This window comes from Dipodomys merriami, unplaced genomic scaffold, assembly GCF_024711535.1.
Source record: "Dipodomys merriami isolate MVZ:Mamm:240054 unplaced genomic scaffold, mDipMer1.0.p SCAF_19, whole genome shotgun sequence".
NCBI classification, from domain to species: Eukaryota; Metazoa; Chordata; class Mammalia; order Rodentia; family Heteromyidae; genus Dipodomys; species Dipodomys merriami.
The window spans coordinates 19,490,528-19,510,098 of NW_027203270.1; the positions used below are offsets into that span (position 1 = coordinate 19,490,528).

Below are 19,571 nucleotides of genomic sequence, written 5' to 3' on the forward strand. Positions count from 1 at the left end.
AGTGGCGCTGTGCCTCAAGTGGTAGAGCGCTAGCCTTGAGCTGAAGAGCTGAGTTCAGGCCCCACGACTGGACACTCCCCCCCCCCGAAAAAAAAAAAAAGACTTCAACAGGATTTCAGCTTTCAAGTTCTTATGTTTTGAGTTTAAGATCAACTTCTCAACCATCTGTGTGTTCTGGTTACATTGTGACTAGATGGTGGTGGAGGCCCCCTGACTGCTAGCTGTGAACTCAATAGACCTTTGAAGACACAATCTTTAGGAATCTCAATAATCAGTGTCTTTAAATCAGTAACTCCCTAGTTTATCTACAGTGATGCCTCAGGATGGTTGGCTGAACAATACCTGTGAGGAAGTGGACTTTTTCTTTTCACAGATTCTTTAAGTTATTACTATTCCTATTTAGATAATGCTTTCTCCTGTTTCCTGTAATTTATTGACTTTGGTCCCATTATTCCTTCATTTATTTAGTAACTGTTGACTAAGGCTTGCTGTGCCCTAAGCACTTTGAATATAAACTTTTCTCTTAGACTGGGGCCATTCTGTACTTTGCTACTTGTTTTCCTTCTTACTTAGCATGTTCCACATGCACAAACTATTTTAAGTATGTCAAATATGGTCCTCCAGTCTACACATATCATAACAGTCTTAATGCTTTGTATATGGATTCCGAAGTTTGAGTAAAAATTTCCTATTATAACTTACAAAACATTTTCTCTGAGAGAAAGAGAAAGAGAGAGAGAGAGAGAGAGAGAGAGAGAGAGAGAGAGAGAGAGAGAGAGAGAGAGAAAGAGTGCACCACTTGTCTTGAACTCTCAGTGCCTTGTATTCTTGTTTAGTTTTTTTTGCCTCAGGTTGGTGCTTTACCACTTGAACAACACCTTTTTTGCTGGTTAGTTGGAGATTACAGGCTCATACCTGTAATCCTAGCTATTCAAGAGGCTGAGATCTGAGGATCTTGGTCTGAAGCTAGCTCTGGGCAGGAAAGCCCATGAGACTCTTATCTCCAATTAACTACTAAAAAGCTGAAAGAACTAGCCTTGAGCATAAAAGCTTAGGAATAGCTCCTAGGCTCTAAGTTCAAGACCCAGTACTATCACCCCATTTTTTTTTCCCCTTGGATTTGTCTAGTTTAAACCTTGATCCTCAGATCTCTGCCTCCTGAGTAGCTAGAATCATAGTTATGAACCACTGGTGCCCAACCTCAAAATCAATTTCTAGAAAATTTAAATATGGAAATACAGTAAAATATGAACCATTTCCACTCCAATTGAATCACCCACAGAAGTATATAAAAGTGCCTACTTCCTACATCTTTGCTAACATTGTTATTTCTTTCAAAAATGTGAGTGCATATGAGGGGTTGTAAAATATATTGTTGCTTTAGCTCATGTTTGTTGGCAGCTAGGTAAGTAAAGCAGTAAAGCATCTTTCTGTATGTTTGATACTCATTCCTATTTTCCTTTTGATGAGTTGCCTTTTCATATCCTTTGCTATTTCTTTCTCTTTTTTGGACTGTTTGTTTCTTCTCCAGTTAATTTTGGTAATCTATGTTTTCCTAGAAAATTATCTGTTTTGTCTAGTTTACAAATCCATACATGTAATTATGGCCTGTCTTTTGTTTCTAATTTGGATATCTTTTTTTCTTTCATGGTTACATTTTCCAGAGGTACTTTCTTGTTAGTTCTTTTGATACACCAGCTTTTAGTTTTAGTTTAATCTTCAAGACCACTAAAAAGTGCTGTTTCATTAATCGTTACTTTTAACTTTCTTTCTCCTTTTTGTGAGCTTAGGGAAAACCCATCCTGCACATAGAGACAGAAGGAACAAAGTTTCTGTGGTTTAAGTTTATAATTACAGCTACTTAGGAGGCTGAGATCTGAGAATCAATGTTTATAGCTAGCCTAGACAGCCAAATCAGCCAGACTCTTATATCTATTTAAAGAGCATAAGTCAGAAGTGGAAGTGTGGCTCAAATTGTGACAGTTATGAGTAGAAAAAGCCAGGTATGAATTTGAGGCCTGAAGTTCTAGCTTCAGTACCAGCACAAACAAAAACAAGAATAACAACAAACCACAGTCGTTATTAGGGATGGGAAGAAAATTAAAGACATTTGTTGGTATTAGTCCCCATTCACTTTCACCTCTTCTCCAACCCAACAACCAAAGATACAAGCAATACATAAGAGATAACCATTAGGAGTAAGAAAGATTGAGACCATAATATCACCTTTATTAACAATTAGGTTGAACTAGGAACTAGTGATTTATCTGTGATAATAACCCTTTCCTCTGAATTAAAGTGAATAAAGAAAATTTTATTTTATTTTTTTATTTTTCATTTTTGTGTCTGGTCGTGGGGCCTGAACTCTGGGCCTGGGCACTGTCCCTCAGCTCTTCAGTGCAAGGCTAGCGCTCTACCACTTGAGCCCCAGTGCCACTTCCCGCTTTTTTCTTTTTGCTTATGTGGTGCTGAGGAATCGAACCCAGGGCCTCATGTATGCAAGGCAAGCACTCTACCACTGAGCCACCTTCCCAGCCCTAAAGAAAATTTTAGAACAAATGCCTTGGCAGTTTAATAAAAACCTGGTTAGAGATGTGGCAAGATGGCCACAGAGGAGGTCAAACTTTCATTTCCTTTTGAATGAAAGTGGCAGTTCCTGCTTGGCAGTTGATGAACCAGTGTCAGGTTGGTGGAAGGAGGTGATCTTATGGTTTAGGCTAGTCAGAACAGCCTGTGAGGCCAGTGGGGGGAGAAAGCTCAAGAATAGGGAAGGGCAGGTGTTTGGCCTTCATGGGAGCTTACTGAGGCTCAGGGGGAGGATGGTAGTGGGATTTCTGAAAGAAGCAGCTGGAGGCCAGAGGAGGGCAGAGCACATCCTGGATCTTGATGGCAAGGGGTTTGAGTGGATAGGCACATTTGGCAAGTGAGATGGAACTTGCGGGGGTCTGAGGCTGAGTCATTTTTTAGACTACCTTGAGCTCTTGTTCTTTTTCATTCCCCAAATTAGTTTAACATCTGTTTCAAAATCAAAAGAGTAGCTACTTTCCTATTCCTGGCTAATTAAACAAGTGCTAATCTATGCATCTTTGGAGGGAAGCATAGTGTGGGTGGCAGGTGTGTAGTACTGGAAGCAGAGGGTGGGGTAGAAGCTGGGGTAGAAGGACAACAGGAGGGTCTATTCCTGGTGCTCAACACACTTCATCCCCACATAACCTCTGTGTATGAATTCATCCAGCTCTGCAGTCGTGCTTTGGAAAAGGAAAACTCATCAGCACATTGTGGCTTGTAAGCTGATGAGTTCTTGTTCTTGTCAGGCATTTACAAAAAGCCTTGCATTTCTGTTTTCATTGAAAGGGCATGATGTACCTTGTCTCATGGCTCTTAAGAAGGCTGGTTCACTAACCAACCCTTGCTGGGTATGCTGTGTTTCCTCTGTAATTAGTTCTGTCTATGTAATTTCTTACAGTGAAATTTATGCTTTAGAACAAAATTAAAGTAATCTAAAGAGATGGTTGGTTTATATAGAAGTCAAAGCTCCTCTTAGTAGAAACAACTCTTAGTAGTCAGACTTTATAGATACTATAAAGAAGAGCAGTATTGCTATAGTTTAGATCACATATGGCCCCCAGGTTAAAGGATTGTACCCAGAGTAATGCTATTAAGGGGTGGGATCTAGTGGGAAATCTTCAGGTCATGGGCATGGGAATGTCTCTGAAGAGTCAGCCTCTTTTTCCACTTTTTTTTGTCTCCTGGGCATGAGGTGAGCAGTTTTGTTCTACCATATGTACTGCCTGGACATAGATCTAAAAGCAGTGGTGCCAACAAGACCATGGATTGAAACCTCTGAAACTGTGAGCCAAAATAAGCCTTTCCTCTTCATAAGTTGATGATCTCAAATATTTTATTAGGGTAACACAGAATTGACTAAAATAAGTACATAGATACATAGATACATAAAATACATGTTTTTGCCCATTTTCTAATTTTGTTTGCTATATTCATTATCACCTGCTAACCCATCAAATAAACAATTTGTAAATATATCTATTTTCAGTAATAACTATTGGATCTGTTATGGTCTAGATGAAACTCTGAAATCTATGAAGATTGTCCCTCTAGTTCCCCAGGACAGGAGGGCCTGTCATCCTGTCATTATGCTCTGATAGCTACCCCTCTTGCTATCATGCAGAAATCTCCAGGATTCTTATTCTGATAGTCTTCATTCTGTAAAAACTTAGCCCAACATCTGTTTGAAACTCATTCCAAGTCACTTTCATCTTTTGGCTTTGTCTTAGTTATTTTTAGGGTTGATAAATTTATTTTCCAAGAACAAAACAGAGCATTTTGAGCTTTGGTTTTGGCTTGGATTTAGGGAATTCTTGTTCTATGGAGAGCTGGCAGGTTTCCCACTGAGTGAGTTCCAAACTTAGCCCAAATAGAGGTTTCCTTCAGTTACAGAGCACTGGCCTGGGGCTTTGCCACGTTCACATTGTCCATTTTCCATGCAAGTAGACAACTCAGCATGTTCTGACAGTCATTTACCTTATTCTGTTCTTAGAGCATCTGAGGAAACATTTCGGAGTCCTTGCAAAGGAAAACTTGCAAAGGGTTTAATTATTTCTAACAATGAAAAAGCCTTCTGTGGGCTGAAAGTGTGGCTCAAGCGATAGAGCACATGCCTAGCAGGTGCAGGGCTAGGAGTTCAAACCCCAATACCACCACCAAAAAAAAAAGGAGTAAGAAAAACTTTCTCAGTCCACTTAAACTTACTTTCTTCAGTATAAGCCATGAAGTTACAAAGAACATCTGATGATGAGGATGTATAATTATTGCTATGCTTAAGTAGAATTATTTTTGGGGGGTCCGGTCATGGGGCCTGAACTCAGGGCCTGGGTGCTGTCCCTCAGCTCTTTAGCTCAAGGCTAACCCTCTACTACTTGAGCCACAGTGCCAAGGCCTCATGCATGCAAGGCAAGTGCTTTACCACTGAGCCACCTTCCCAGCCCTAAGTAGAATTTTTATATTTATAAAATTGTTACATGTTTATTTTAGAAAGTGTGGAAAAATTTTAGAAGCACAAAAATTGAAATGTGTTACCAATCCCTCTACTCAAACATAAAACAATATTTTTAATATAGAGATTTTTTTCAGTCTTTTATTCTATGCCTAAATATAGAGTGAGCTCATATTCCTATATACCATTTAACCCTGTATATTACACCAAATCACCATTATTTTATATTACATATTTTATAATATCACTTAATGAACTGAGATATAAGGCACATAGTATACACTTCATATTTTTTTGTACCAGTCCTGGGGCTCATACCTATGGTCCTAGCTACTCAGGAGGCTGAGATCTAAGGATTGTGATTTGAAGCCAGCCTAGGTAGGCAAGTCCAAGAAACTGTTATCTTCAATTAACCACAAAAAAAAAAAAAAAGAAAAAAAAAAGTAGAAGTCAGAAGTGGAGCTGTGACTCAAGTGGTACATCACTGGCTTTGAGCAAAAAAGCTAAGGGACAGCACACAGGCCCTGAGGTTAAGCCCTAGGAACAGCAGATAGATAGATAGATAGATAGATAGATAGATAGATAGATAGATAGATAGATAGATAGATAGATCTCATGATACATGAAAATAGGATGTCCACTTCCTTTACTTCTTCTGATTTTTAAATGATGTTTTGTAGTATCAGGTTAAGATATGTCACTTATTTTACTAAATTTACTTCTAAGTATTTCAATCTTTTTGATGCTACTATAGAATTGTTTTCTTGTGTAATGGGATTGTTTATTGCAAGTGCCTAGAAATACAAATGATTTTTTTTTTTTGGTATACTAATCCTGTTTCCTGGGCTTAAGAGAAAGCCCATTCTGTAGGCTTTCTATTGATCTTGCTAGCTACATCCTTTGCCATGCAGAAACTCTTCAGTTTGATGCAAACCCATTCATTCAGTCTTTCTTTGATTTGTTGTGATTCTGGATCTTAATTTAGGAAGTTTCGACTTGTGCCTAGGAGCCCTAGGAGCCCTAGAAGACCTAACCCTTCCTGTAATATTTTTGTAGTATCTGGCCTTACATTTAGAACTTTGATTAATTTGAAATTGATTCTGGTGCAGAGTAATATATACAGATTTAGCTTCAGTTTTTTGCATGTGCATAGTCAATTCTGTAGCACCATTTGTTGAAGAGGCTGTCTTTCTTCCATCCTGTGGTTTGGCTCCCTTATCAAGTATTAGGTGGCTATAGGTCTGTCTGTGGGTTCATTTCTGGATCTTCTATTCTATTCCATTGGTCCTCAGGCCTCCTGTTCTTGTGCCAGTACCAAGCTGTTTTTACTAATGTGGTTTGGTAATAAGAGTTTGAATTTGATAGTTATTCCTCTAACACTATTCTTCCTGATAAGGATTGTTTTTGCTATCTTTTATTATTTCATATGAATTTTTGAATTACTTTCTCTGGAAATGCAAATCAAAACAACATCAAGATTCTACCTCACCCCAGTTAGAATGACCATAATCAACAAAACTAACAATAACAGATGTTGATGGGGATGTGGCCAAAGGCACCACTACTACACTGTTAGTGGGAATGTAAACTTGTCCAAACACTCTGGAAAGCAGTATGGATGTTCCTCAAAAGACTAAACATAGAGCTTCCTTATGATCTAGTAATTCTATTCCTGGATAATTATCAAATAGACCACAAACAAGGCCACACCAAAGCTACCAGCAAAATCACATTCATTACAGCATTGTTTACCATAGCCAAGGTATGGAATCAATCCAAATGTCCCTCAGTGGATGAATAGATCAAGAAAATGTGATGTATATACACAGTTGAATTCTATGCTTCCATCAGAATGATATTGCGCCATTTATAAAGAAATGGAAAGACTTAGAAAAAATTACACTAAGTGAACTAAACCAGCCTCAGAGAAACATAAGTTGCATGGTTTCCCTTATTGGTTGTAACTAGTGCCTGTAAATCTACAAGTAAACACACTAGATGCTAAAAGACAAAAAATTACACTTGGACATGATAAATGAAACAGGATTCTAAATATTCACACAATGAGACCAAAGGAAGATATTCTTAGGAGAGGACCACAAAGGCTCCATAGCTCTGTGCATATGATCATATAAGATGTTTATCAACATGAACTCCAAGAAATAGAAACAGGGTTTTTTTTGTTATTTTATTACTTGTTTTTGTTTTTTCTCCTTTGTCTTTGTTTTTAATTTCGATACCTTTTGTCTTGTATGTAAGTTTATCAATTATTGGGAGAAGCACAGGAATAGTAGGATAAAGGGTGAACAAATGTAGCAGTAATACTAGACATTATGTTGAAAATGAACTATACAACTTGTGCAGGAGGGGGGTCAGAAGGGGAAAACTGGGAGAAAATGAGGGAAGAGGTGACACTGTTCAAAAATAAATATATTCATTGCCTGACTTATGTAACTGTAACCTTTCTGTACATCACCTTTACAATATAAATAAATAAAAAACAGATTTGTTGTCATTGTAGATTCCTTAAAACTTTCTACAGATAAGACCATATCATCTGTTAGTAGCAGAAGCTTTACTTTCTTGCCAATCTGAATGCCTTTTCTTTCTTTCCTAATGTAATGGTTAAGGTCTCTAAAATAATGTTGATTAGAAGTGAGGAAAGAGAAATGTCCTTGTCTTATTTCTGGTCTTAGGAGAAAGTGTTCAGATTTTCACCATTTAAATATGATGTTGGTTGTAGTGTTTCATAGTTGTCCTCTATCAATTGAGGAAGTTTCCTTTATTTCTTAATTGTTAATTTTTAAATTTTTTTCTTTATCTTGAAAATGCTTCTTCTGTATCTATGGACATGATCACGGGTTTTTGTCCTTTGTAGAGGTAACTTTGCATTCCTGGGTGAAGTCTTTGGTCCTGACATATATCCTTCATGTATATTGTTATATTTTGTTTACTAGTAAGTTTTTAGGAATTTTTACACCCATCTTGTTATTATGATCTAGATCTTAAGAGTCTCACAAGAGTGGGTATATTAAAGGCTTGGACCACACTGCAGCAATCTGAAGACACAGGGCCTTTGGGATGTGCTTGGATCCTGAGGACTCTGATCTCATGGAAGGATTAATTCACTGTGGATTTATAACTTAGTGAGCGGTGGCGAGAGCTATAGACGATGGGACCTAGGTGGAGAATTTAGGTCATTTGTGGGCATGATTTTGTCTTTGAAGTATAGGTTTTGTCCCCAGCCCTTCCTCTCACACTTTTTGCTTTCTTGGCTGTCATGAGGTGAGCAGCCTCCTCCACAATGGGCTTCACACCGTGATATTCTCTCTCCTCACAGGCCCAGAAACAATGGAAGCAAGTGTACTGAAACTTCTGAAATTGGGAACCATAATAAACCCTTTCTCTTTTAAGTTGCTTTCTCAGGTATTTTGTCACAGAGATAGAAAACTATTAACACATATATCATAGATGATGTTGATAAAATATAATTTCAGATGGCTGTCTAAGGTCAAATTATGTGGATCTATTCTAATATATTCAGTGAGAATTATTACATTTATTATTATTATTATTAATTATTGTCAGTCATAGGGCTTGAACTCTGTGCTTGGGTACTGTCCCTGAGCTCTTCAGCTCAAGGTGAGTGCTCTACCACTTGAGCCAAAGCGCCACTTCCAGTTTTCTGGTGGTTAATTGGAGATAAGAGTCTCACGGACCTTTCTGCCCCATCTGGCTTTGAACCATGATCCTCAGATCTCAGCCTCCTGAGTAGTGAGGATTACAGGCGTAAGCCACCAGTGCCAGCTCATTTATTGTTATAATCAAGAAAAGCTCATCAACTTGCTCATTCTGCTTTGTATTCATTTTTGATCGTTATTTTTTCTTTTTTGTATGCTAGTACTGAGGTTTGAACTCAGGGCCTTGTGCTCACTTGACTTTTTTGTTTAAGGCTGCTGCTCTATCACTTGAACTATACCTCCATTTTTGGCTTTTTGTTGGTTAAATGAAAATAACATTCTAGTGGACTTTTCTGCCTGAGCTGGCTTTGAACTGTGATCCTCAGATCTTAACCTCTTTAATAGCTGGGATTATAAGTGTGAGCTACTAACCCCCAGCCATGATTATTTTCATAGGCTACATTTCTACATTTCTACATTTCTACATTAATACACAAGTTATTACTGAACCAAAGGTCATTCACAGACATTTACCTCATATTGTTATTGACATTTACATTTTATTTTTATTAATTGGATTTTTCTTAATTTTTGGAGGTTTTAAAATTTCAAGTGGTCACATCTGTTTTTTCTTTACCTGCAAATTCAGGGAAGTCTTTCCTACATTAATCCAATATATTATTTCCCATATTTTCTTCTAATCATTATCATACTACTTATTTTCTCCACTTAAATATTTATTCTATCAAAATTTACTTGGCCACATAACACAAATAGGAGATTATTTTTGATATATGATTCATCAGTTTATTAATGTTATTTAAAAAACAATCCATTTATTTTTATTGTTATTATAAAGGTGATAGAGGGATTACAGTTACATAAGTCAGGTCATGAATACATTTCCTTTTGACAGCATCACCTCTTCCTTGACTTTCTCCCAGGTTTTTTTTTTTTTTTTTTTTTTGCCAGTCCTGGGGCTTGAACTTAGGGACTGGGCACTGTCCCTGAGCTTCTTTTTGCTCAAGGATAGCACACCACTTGAGCTTTAGCACCACTTCTGGCTTTTTCTGTTTATGTGGTACTAAGGAATCGAACCCAGGGCTTCATGCATGATAGCAAGCACTCTACCAGTAAGCCATATTCCCAGACCTGTCTCATCCAGTTTTTCTCTCCTGTGCCCACACATACATTGTATAGTTTATTTTCAGCATAGTGTCTTCTGCATTTGTTCACCCTATGTCCCTCTATTTCTGTGCTCCCCCTTGCCCTCCTAAAGACAGACAAATGAACAAGTAAAACAAAATGAAAACAAAAACAACCATAAAGAAAATACCTTTTGTTTCCATCATCTGGAGTTAAGAATCCATTCTTTAACCTTAAATTGGTAATTCTATCTTTGCCATAACCTAAACTCATGAACTTGTTGTGACCTAGTGCTCCTCTTTCCATTCCTGAACTGTACTGTTGTGATGATAATATTTTTCTTTTTGTTTCACTGTCTGGTAGTACAATGTCCTCTTTGATTGTTTTAAGGAATTATTCTCTATAGGAAAGAATAAATTATTCTATTTACTAGCTAAATTTCAGATTAATTGTATAAAGAACTTTGTTTACACTTCCGGTTCTGTTAGGATTTTTGTTAGAATTGCAACACATTTATGAAATTATTTGTAGAGAGTAAACATTTGTTTGGGAGAATATGATAAAATTTCCTTTAGCTAATCTTTTTTTGTCACTCAGTAAAGCATGGTAGATTTTTTTGGGGAGGATGATTATAACGTTCTTATATTTATTCATAGATACTTTATTTATATTGTTCTCTTGAATAGGATCTTCTCAGCAGGTGTTTAATTGTTTCATTATACAACTTAACACACATTTATTTTTAGAAAGTTTAGATAATAGAGGACATTTTATTTATTTTATTTAATTTTTGCTGGTACTAAGCCTTGAACTCAGGTCCTTGAGCTCTCACTGGGCTTTTTCACTTGTGACTGACTCTCTACCACTTTAGTCACACTTCCACTTCCTGATTTTTGCTGTTAATTGGAGATAAATCCTGAGGATTTGTCTGCCTGGGCTGGCTTTGACCAGAGATTCTCATATTTCAGCCTGCTGAGTAGCAAGGGTTATGCCCAGCTATATAAATGTATTGAAAAAAAAAATGACCCACCATCAGACTGACAGCCACTGTTAGTATTTTCTGTGTGTCCATCCTTCTGTTGATAGATTTAGAGTCTAACTAGGGAAGTAAGATATAATCTTACTTGATATTGCAAAGCACTGTTGGGTGACTAACTTATACTTTTTGTCTGGCCAGCATTTTCCTTTTTCCTTTTGGGAAGATGTGTAACCCTGGGAATCTTTTCTTGGAAGAATCTTTCTTCTAGGACCTGGAATGACTCTAATCCCAAGAGTCCTTGAATTTGAATATACTTATTTAGGACATGATGATTTTTTTTTTTTTTTTTTTGGTGCTGGTTCTTGGGCTTGAAGTCAGGGCATGGGTTTTGTCTCGAGCTTTTTATGCTCAAGACTAGCACTCTACCTCTTGAGCCACAGTATCATTTCTGGCTTTTTGGTAGTTAATTGGATATAGTCTTACAGACTGTCGAAGCCTGGTTGGCTTTGAACAGCAGTCCTCAGATCTCAACCTGCTGAGTAGCTACGATTACAGGTGTCATGCCTGTAATCCACTGATGCTTGCCATCAATACCTGGCAAGAGGAGCAGGGTGATTTAATGGATTCTAGCTGGGTGCCAGTGACTCAGGCCTGTAATTCTAGCTACTCCAGACACTGAGATCCGGAAGGTTTCAGTTCAAAGCCAGCTTGGGCAGAAAAGTCCACTAGACTCCCTCTCCAACAATAACAAGGATAAAGCAGGTTGAAGGAGTGGCTTGAGTGGTGGAGCACCAGCTGAGAAAATAAACTGAGCAAGCTCAAGTTCAAACTCTGGTACCACCAAAACAAATAAAATTAATTCCTGGCTGGATGTGTGGCTCAATGTAGAAAGCTTGCCTAGCTAGCCAGAACCTCTTAAGTTTAAACACTCTATCAAAAAGGATTCCTGATACCATTTGAACCTCCTGATCTAGCTGACTTAAAGCCAGGTTAAATTCACTCATAGGTGTTTTAGTTACTCAGGCTAATAAATGTTATATTTTCCTTAAGTGAGGTTGACTCAGCTTTCTGTCACTTACAAAGTCTCAACTCCCATGCCATGCACTGGGGTGGCCCTTGAATGAGTTAGTTCCCTACATGTGCTGGCCCCTGGAGGCAAGCAGATGTTCCACAGTGAGATCAGCTCCAAATGCACTTTGACTTGTATCTCCTTTGAGATTAAGAAGGATGACTCTTAGAGACAATGGCAGCAGTGGGGTAGGGCATGCAGCCACCCTTGAGTTACAACCCAGCCTCCTGACCACAGCTACTTATATGGTGGGTCCATCAAAATGGCAGAGTCTGAGTGTAGGGAGGTAGGATTACAGGGAAGGTGGTAAAGCCACCTGCCCTGGAGACCTGCCTACATCCATTATCCAGTTAAATAGCATGGGAAATGCAGCTTATGGTAATGAATAAGCCAGCCTCGGCTGGCTGACTAGAATACAGAGAGAGAGAGAGTGATATTATAATACTCTTGCTTATTTACCTTCACAAAATTACTTCCGTGTGTTTTCTGTGCAGCACCATTGCTTCCTGTTGCGGTAGATCGGTGGTCACTGGGGCTCGCTTAGGTCATCTGTAGCCGTAGGGGATGTGCATGCCAGGGCACCCATATAATTTGAGTGTTCTCTGAATTCAATATCAGGTTAGACGTAAACATATTTATTTAGGATGAAAAAAAGAAATTGCAACAAATTACTGAAGGCTCCAGAGAGCCAGCTGTGAAATACCTTTAGTTGGCTCACAAGATCCTCCTGCTTAGACATGTTTCCTGGCTGTAACTTGAGGCATTCACAGGACTTTGGCAAGTGGAACAGGGTGGGGGGCTGTGCCTTGAGATTTCAGGGTAAACCCACTTCTGAAGGGCAGACTAGCAATTTTTCCCCCTGTTTTCTGTTTGATATTTTAGGGACCAATCAGCAAGAAGCTGGCCAGCCTACATCATTAAATCCTTGGAAAGTTTAAATTAAGGTTCAGGATTCAATCAGAAAGAATATTATTTTGATGTGTGTGTGTGTGAGAGAGAGACAGAGAGAGAGAAAGAGAGAGAAAGAGAGAGAGAGAGAGAGAGAGAGAGAGAGAGAGAGAGAGAGAGAGAGAGAGAGAGAGAGAGAGAGAGAGAGAGGGTTGGAGAAGAGGCAGAGGCGTGGGGAGCAGAGCCCGCCTGCTTCCTGAGTGCAGCCTTGCTCAAGTGCTCTCTGAATGTGGTTTTCCTCCTAGGCCAGCACCCAGCCCAGAATAGTGCAGCTGACTTATGATTGAAGTCTGCAGCTCTGGAGAAGCACGAGAAACCAAGGGCTTTACAGTAAGTACATAGTTGGTTGTTGTTTAAGCCTTGTATGAAAGTCTCAGAAGACAGCTCTGTCTGGGGGATGAGGTCTTGCTGCATTAGGCACAATGTCTGATGTACTCTGTGGACCTGCCTATCACTAAGGCAGCATCATTATATTTTCTTGCAGTGCATGGCTTGGTTAATGTTATGTGTGTACTTCAGATGCTAAAAATGGATTTGAAACTTATTTCTGACATCTTTGAAAAAGTCTTTTCTATTTTTTGGCTTTTTAAATTTTGATCTTGCAAAGTCAGGATGATTCATGCTGACTTCAAGTTAATGTATAAAGTTATTTGGAAGAGAAGCTTTCTCTCTGGGTACTAATTTCTAGTGGTGTGGAGATATGTTTTCATAAGCAAGGTGAATAAGGTTGGTCTGTTCATTCCTTTTGCCAAGTGTGAGAAGTCTAAAGTCCTGCGGGGGAAAACCACCCACTGGACTGGCTCTTGGCCAGAGCCCTGACAGAGACAAACATGTGGAATGTATCCTGTTATCTGAGGGTCTGACACTAACCTAGTACTCAACATTTGAGCTATACATATTCCTAGGATGTGAAATTAGATGCCTAAGAAGCCCCCAGATGGCTGTATTTCAAAGAAATGGTATGAAATGATAGTGACATTTCTAGGAAGTTATGTGTCGTGTGTTGCTGTTTAGACAGAATCTTCTACTCCTCCAATGGCCCAAGACTCTTTGACATATTTTCCTAGCTACTTTAGATTTCTATTCTGTGTTCTAGAAATGAAGTTTTTGGTTTTTATTTCCTTTTCCCATAGACTTTTAATTTCTTATTGGAGGAATCTAATTCAGTAAAGCAGGAAGTTTATATTTTAATTTCACTTGGAAAGTGTAATTCCCCCCACCCTGCCCCCAGTACTTTTCTCAGAAGAAGGTAGAGACACATCTTTGTTGCTCCTACTGGATTTCTCATGAACATGGCTCCTTTGTTCCTTCACAACTCCATTCCAGACTCCATATTCTCACACAGTTCTTTTTCAGAGTAGTTGTGTTTCACTTCCTTTTATCTTTCTTTGCCAAGTGAGTTAATGCATCCAGTGTTGTCCAAACAGAGAAGCCTTCGAACATGAGGGAAGAGAAAGCCATGTTAGACTTCCATTTGAAACCCTGGAATTTGAAATTAAACCACTATAACTTTTTTTAAAAAACTCATTTCAATTTTATTTTTAAAATAGGTTAATTTTTTTAAAGGATAAAAACAACATTTTTGAGGGCTCACCATGGACAGGCTCAGCAATGAAGCTCATTTGTATTATTTCACCAGATTCTTACACTAAGTCCATGGCTACCTTTATGGCCTTTACAAGTGAGGAAATGGATGCATGGAGAAGTTATGTGCGTTGGCCCATAGGAGGGCAGAAAAGAGAGTAGTTAGGAGGAGAGTGGTGCAGGACACGAAGTCTGGTCTCTCTCAGTCCAGAGGTTGTGCTTTCATATGAAGTTGTTAGCCAAATTTCAAGTTAGAGAAACCAGTACCCAACCCCTACCTGAAAAACCACAAGGTTTCTATACTTCTTTCTACCTGTAAAACTGGATATTCTAACATAAAAATTTTTTAAGTGTTATCCTACTTTCATAATTATTTTAAATATTACTTTTAACTATCTGTTCTTAAAAAGTAGAGTACTTTCCTTTTCTCCCCTCCCTTATTTCCTCTCCCCTTCTTTAAAACCATGAGTCAAGATAAACATTTCTTTCCTTAAGTTGTTTATGTCAGGTATTTTGTCCTAGTCATGTAAAAGGTGGCTAAGAATTGTGCCATATTTTTTAGCAGTTATTTTTCCCAGTCTCTGTTTAACTTTTAAAAATGAGTTTTTAGGGCTGAGGATATACCCAGTGGTAGGTATAGTGCTTGCCGAGTGTACACAAGGCTCTGTGTTCAATCACTTATACTATAAAAAAAACAAAGTGAGTTTTTTTGAAAATTATGTAGCCATTTGACGTATGTGTGTGTGCATGCGTGCGTGCGTGCCAGTTCTGGGCACTGTTCCTGAGCTTCTTTTTGTTCAAGGCTAGAGCTCTACCACTGGAGCCACTTAAACGATTTTACTGGTTAATTGGAGATAAAGAGTTTTATGGACTTTCTCAGGCTAGCTGTGAACTGTGATCCCCAGATCTCAGCCTCCTGAGTAGCTAGGATTACAGGAGTGGGCATGTTGGCCCGTTTGACATTTTTCCTCGATTAAATCTGCCTGCCCTTTTTCTGACTTTTCTTAATTTAGAGATCTAAATTTTCTTCTTTTAAAGGATTTTTTTCTTTCTAGAATTTTCTTTGGTGGATGTAGAGAGTCGTTTTAGACTAGCTTTTAAAAAATAATGTTATTTTCCTGGCATCATTTGTAAGCAGCCCTTGTATTATTTAATATTCAGCTGTAATCTATATACTCAACTCTCTTGTATGACTTTTCTGGATTACCTGTTTTATATGTAGAAACTGTGCCTTCTGTGCCACCATTACATTTTTGTGGTCTGGTTGTTTTTGTAATATATTGGGAAGATGAATTATATGGAGAAATATTGAGTCAGAATAAGGCATTAGTAAAGATTGTGCATAGGAAGCAGATTGCTCAGCCATAATTAACTTCTCTGTTTCTTAGTCCTACTGTCTGTAAAATGGGGACAGTAATGGGGTGTCTTTTTTATGGTGTTTTCAGGTGAGGAAATAAAAACTAAATTATAATACATGCATACCCATACACCTACACACTCACATACACACACACATAGAAAAAGTATCATTTTGTAGATGTATGTATAGTATTTGAAATACTATATTATGTATTTTATACATTAATGTACATATAAAATATATAAATGCATAATGTGAACATATGTACTATATATTATGTACTTAACTCAAATATGTTATTCTTTTCTTTCATGGCTTAAAGCCTGTTATTTATTTATTTATTTATTTTTATTTTGCAGCACTAAGGTTTGAACTTGGGGCCTTGTGCTTGTTAGGTAGGTGCTTTACCATACCCCAAGTCTCATGTAATCTTGGGAGCTAGGGAAGATTGTCTTAGTCATAAAGGGAAAGAATGACACATTTACCTTTGTGCACACTAAAACTTGATACACTCTAAAGATAGGCATGTGGCAGTTACAGAGAAATAAATACAACACATGTACCACAAAGGTTGCTCTTATCATAAATGAAGAATTCTCACAAGACAGAGAAACCACAAAATGGGCAAAGGTTATAAATGGGCAGTTCCCAGAAGAACTATAGATGGCTAACTGGGCATTGGTGGCCCATGCCTGTAAATCCTGGCTACTTCTGAGGATCATGGTTCAAAGTCAGCCTGGGCAGGAAAGTCCGTGAGACTCTTATCTTAAATTAACCACCAGATAACTGGTGGTGTTGTGGCTCAAGTAGTAAGAGTGCTACCCTTGAGCTGAAGAGCTCAGGGACGGTGCCCAAGCACAGAGTTTAAGCCCCATGACTGATCAAAAAAAGAAAGAAAGAAAGAAAGAAAGAAAGAAAGAAAGAAAGAAAGAAAGAAAGAAAGAAAGAAAGAAAGAAAGAAAGATAGATGGCTAACAAATACATAGTTTAATCTCAATAATAATGATGGAACTGCAAATTTAAGTAGTAACCAAAGTATCATTTCCCATGCAATAGATTGGCACGAAGTTGGTAACAGAAATAACACCCAGTATGAAGAGGACATGTGGGGGTGAGCATGAGCAATCCCAGTGATAGGGAACAAAAATTAGTAAAGGTTTTTGCATGACAAATTTACAAAATCTATCAAAATGGTATGACTTAGAAAATACTACATGTATTTTGATATTTGTTTAAATTTTTAAAATTTATTTTAAGAAACCTTAACTATATATTTTATTTTTGACAGTTTTCTATGTAATAATAATATTGTCACATCGCAAGAAAAATCAACAATACTTAAACCACATATTTTAATGTGTTATCAAGCTGTTTACTGGGTTCCTTCTGAAGAAGAAGTTAGAGCCATGGCAAGGTTGCTTTTTTCTTTTGTTAGATATACATCTGTGATAGTTTTTAAAAGTCTGTATCTGTATATTTGTGTAACATAAATAAACAAGCATTTGTCCAGACTCACAGGCAAAAAGATTCTTGGGAACAGGATCCTAGATGTAGAATTTCAGGGTTGGGAAGTAGATGACAAAGTTTAGGAAGAGTGAGTATTTTGGAGGCAATGGTTGAGGATTACTAAAAGTTTTAATTGGGTTTTAACAAAAGGAGCCTAGGCCCACATCTCTAATCCTAGCAACCCAGGAGCCTGAGACCTGAGGATCACAGTTTAAAGCCAGCTCAGGCAGGAAAGCCCAAGTCTTATCTTCAATAAACTACCAAAAAAGCCAGAAGTAGAGCTGTCGCTCAAATGTTGAACAAAACAGCTCAGGGACAGTTCCCAGGACCTGAGTTCAAGCCCCAGTACTAGAAATAAGGGAAGGAAAGAAGGAAGGAAATTAGGAAGGGAGGGAGGAAGGAAGGGAAGAAGGAAGGAAGGAAGGATAGAAGGAAGGAAGAAGAGAGAGAGAGGGGAGAGAGAAACAAAGAACTTGAGGAAACTCAGTCCAAAAGGCCACAGTGCCGTGGACTTGACTTTGCTAAGCTCTGCCCATTTGTGTGGTGACCCTATCTGCAGGACTCAGATACCCCTAGAGATCATGCTTCCCCCAACCTTTTCATCCTATGTTGTTTTCATCTCTGTTGTGTTTGGTTGTTGTTTTTGTCTATGTGTGCCAGTCCTGAAGCCTGAACTCAGAGCCTGGTCACTGTCCCTGAACTTTTTTGCACAAGGCTAGCACTCTACCACTTGTTAAGTTCCATTTCCAGCCTTTTTTTTTTTTTGGTAGTTGGATATAGAAGTCTCACAGGCTTTCCTGCCTGGGCTGACTTTGAATCATGTTCCTCAGATCTCAGCCTCCTGAGCAGCTAGGATTACAGATGTGGGCCACCACTGTCAGCCTTATCTCTATTTTTAACAGGTGTCATCTGAGGTTTAAGATAACCTTTCATGTAGCATCTTAGTCTGTTTTCTGCCATTGTAACAGAATGCCCAACTTCAGGTACTTTAACATTTTTTTGGTAAGAATCTTATTTAGCTGACAGTTCAGGAGACTGAATGTCCAAGACTGGGGAACCCCATATGTTTAATCCCTGGTGAGGACCTTCCAGCTACATTACAACATAATATATAGCACTGTAGTGGGAGTACATGTGAGGGGGAGAGAACTCATGGGAGAAAAGAATTCCAAGAGATTCAGGGGTCAGTCTTGTTCTTTGTACAATTCATGCAAGAATTGATTCCCTGAAAATGACATTAATCTTTTTCTAGGGTGGTACTTCCAACCATCTAGCCATTTCCCACTAGGTCCTACCCCTTGAAGGCTCTACTACCTCAGCCACCACCACATTGGGAACCAAGGTTCTAATACATAAACCTTTAGAGGACACATTTAAACTGTGGTATCCAGTTATACACCCAGCAGATACTGAGTGCCTCATCTGAGCAAGGCTCTGGGGAGACACACATGAATAAGAGAGAATGTGCTAGCCTGGAGATATACACACTAGTGGAGAAAGGGACATTAGCTCTAATGAGTTAGGTCACTGGTTGGAGTAATGTCTATGAAGTGAACCTTGAGGAGGCTGTGGACAGAAAGTGGCATAGGAGAGCTCCTTTTAATGGAGGTCAAAATGGACAATGAAGCTGTGGCTATTCTGAAAAGCCTTTGTAGAGGTGCCACACCATCTTTGCTCCCTGCCTTGGCCAATATTCAATTATTTCTCACTTCATACTACTTTTTTTTGTCAGTCGTGGGGCCTGAACCCTGAGCCTGGGCACTGTCCCTCAGCTCTTCAGCTCAAGGCTAGCACTCTACCACTTGAGCCACAGTGCTGCTTCCGGCTTTTTCTGCTTATGTGGTGCTGAGGAATTGAACCCAGTGCCTCATACATGCAAGGCAAGCACTCTACCACTGAGCTACCTTCCCAGCCCTTCATACTAATCCTTACATACTATTTACATAATCCTTACATACCATGTAATCCTTACATACCATTCTCTCCTATCTGTCCCCTGTGAACCCTACTGCTATTTCTTCGTTTCTTTCACTGGGACCATCATTCCCCAGAATTTAATTCCTCTTTGCACAGCTGTTGCCATATCCAATACCAAACACCATATCCAAACTCACTAAAATCAATGTGCATTATTTACTGATCTTAAAGGGAAACACTATGACTTGTTGCAAATAAGAAACAATGGAAATGAAATGATGCCAAATTTAACAACACTACCAATGTTCTATAGTGAAGGCAAAGCTCTTCACCATAGTGAATAGAAAGTGGCTTTGATCACAAGGGGA

The 19,571-nt window shown here is 38.5% G+C and overlaps 1 protein-coding gene across 4 annotated transcripts in view; it reads left to right on the forward strand.

Moving 5' to 3' along the window:
- Window positions 1-19,571, forward strand: part of Specc1 (sperm antigen with calponin homology and coiled-coil domains 1) — a 252,278-nt gene that overhangs the window by 14,052 nt on the left and 218,655 nt on the right. For 3 of the 4 annotated variants that reach the window (XM_070027617.1, XM_070027616.1, XM_070027622.1), the window contains exon 2: window positions 13,082-13,166. The exons of the other annotated variant lie outside the window; for it this stretch is intronic. The gene's annotated coding sequence lies outside the window, so the exon portion shown is untranslated. The remainder of the gene's footprint in view (window positions 1-13,081; window positions 13,167-19,571) is intronic. 4 annotated transcript variants of the gene reach the window in all.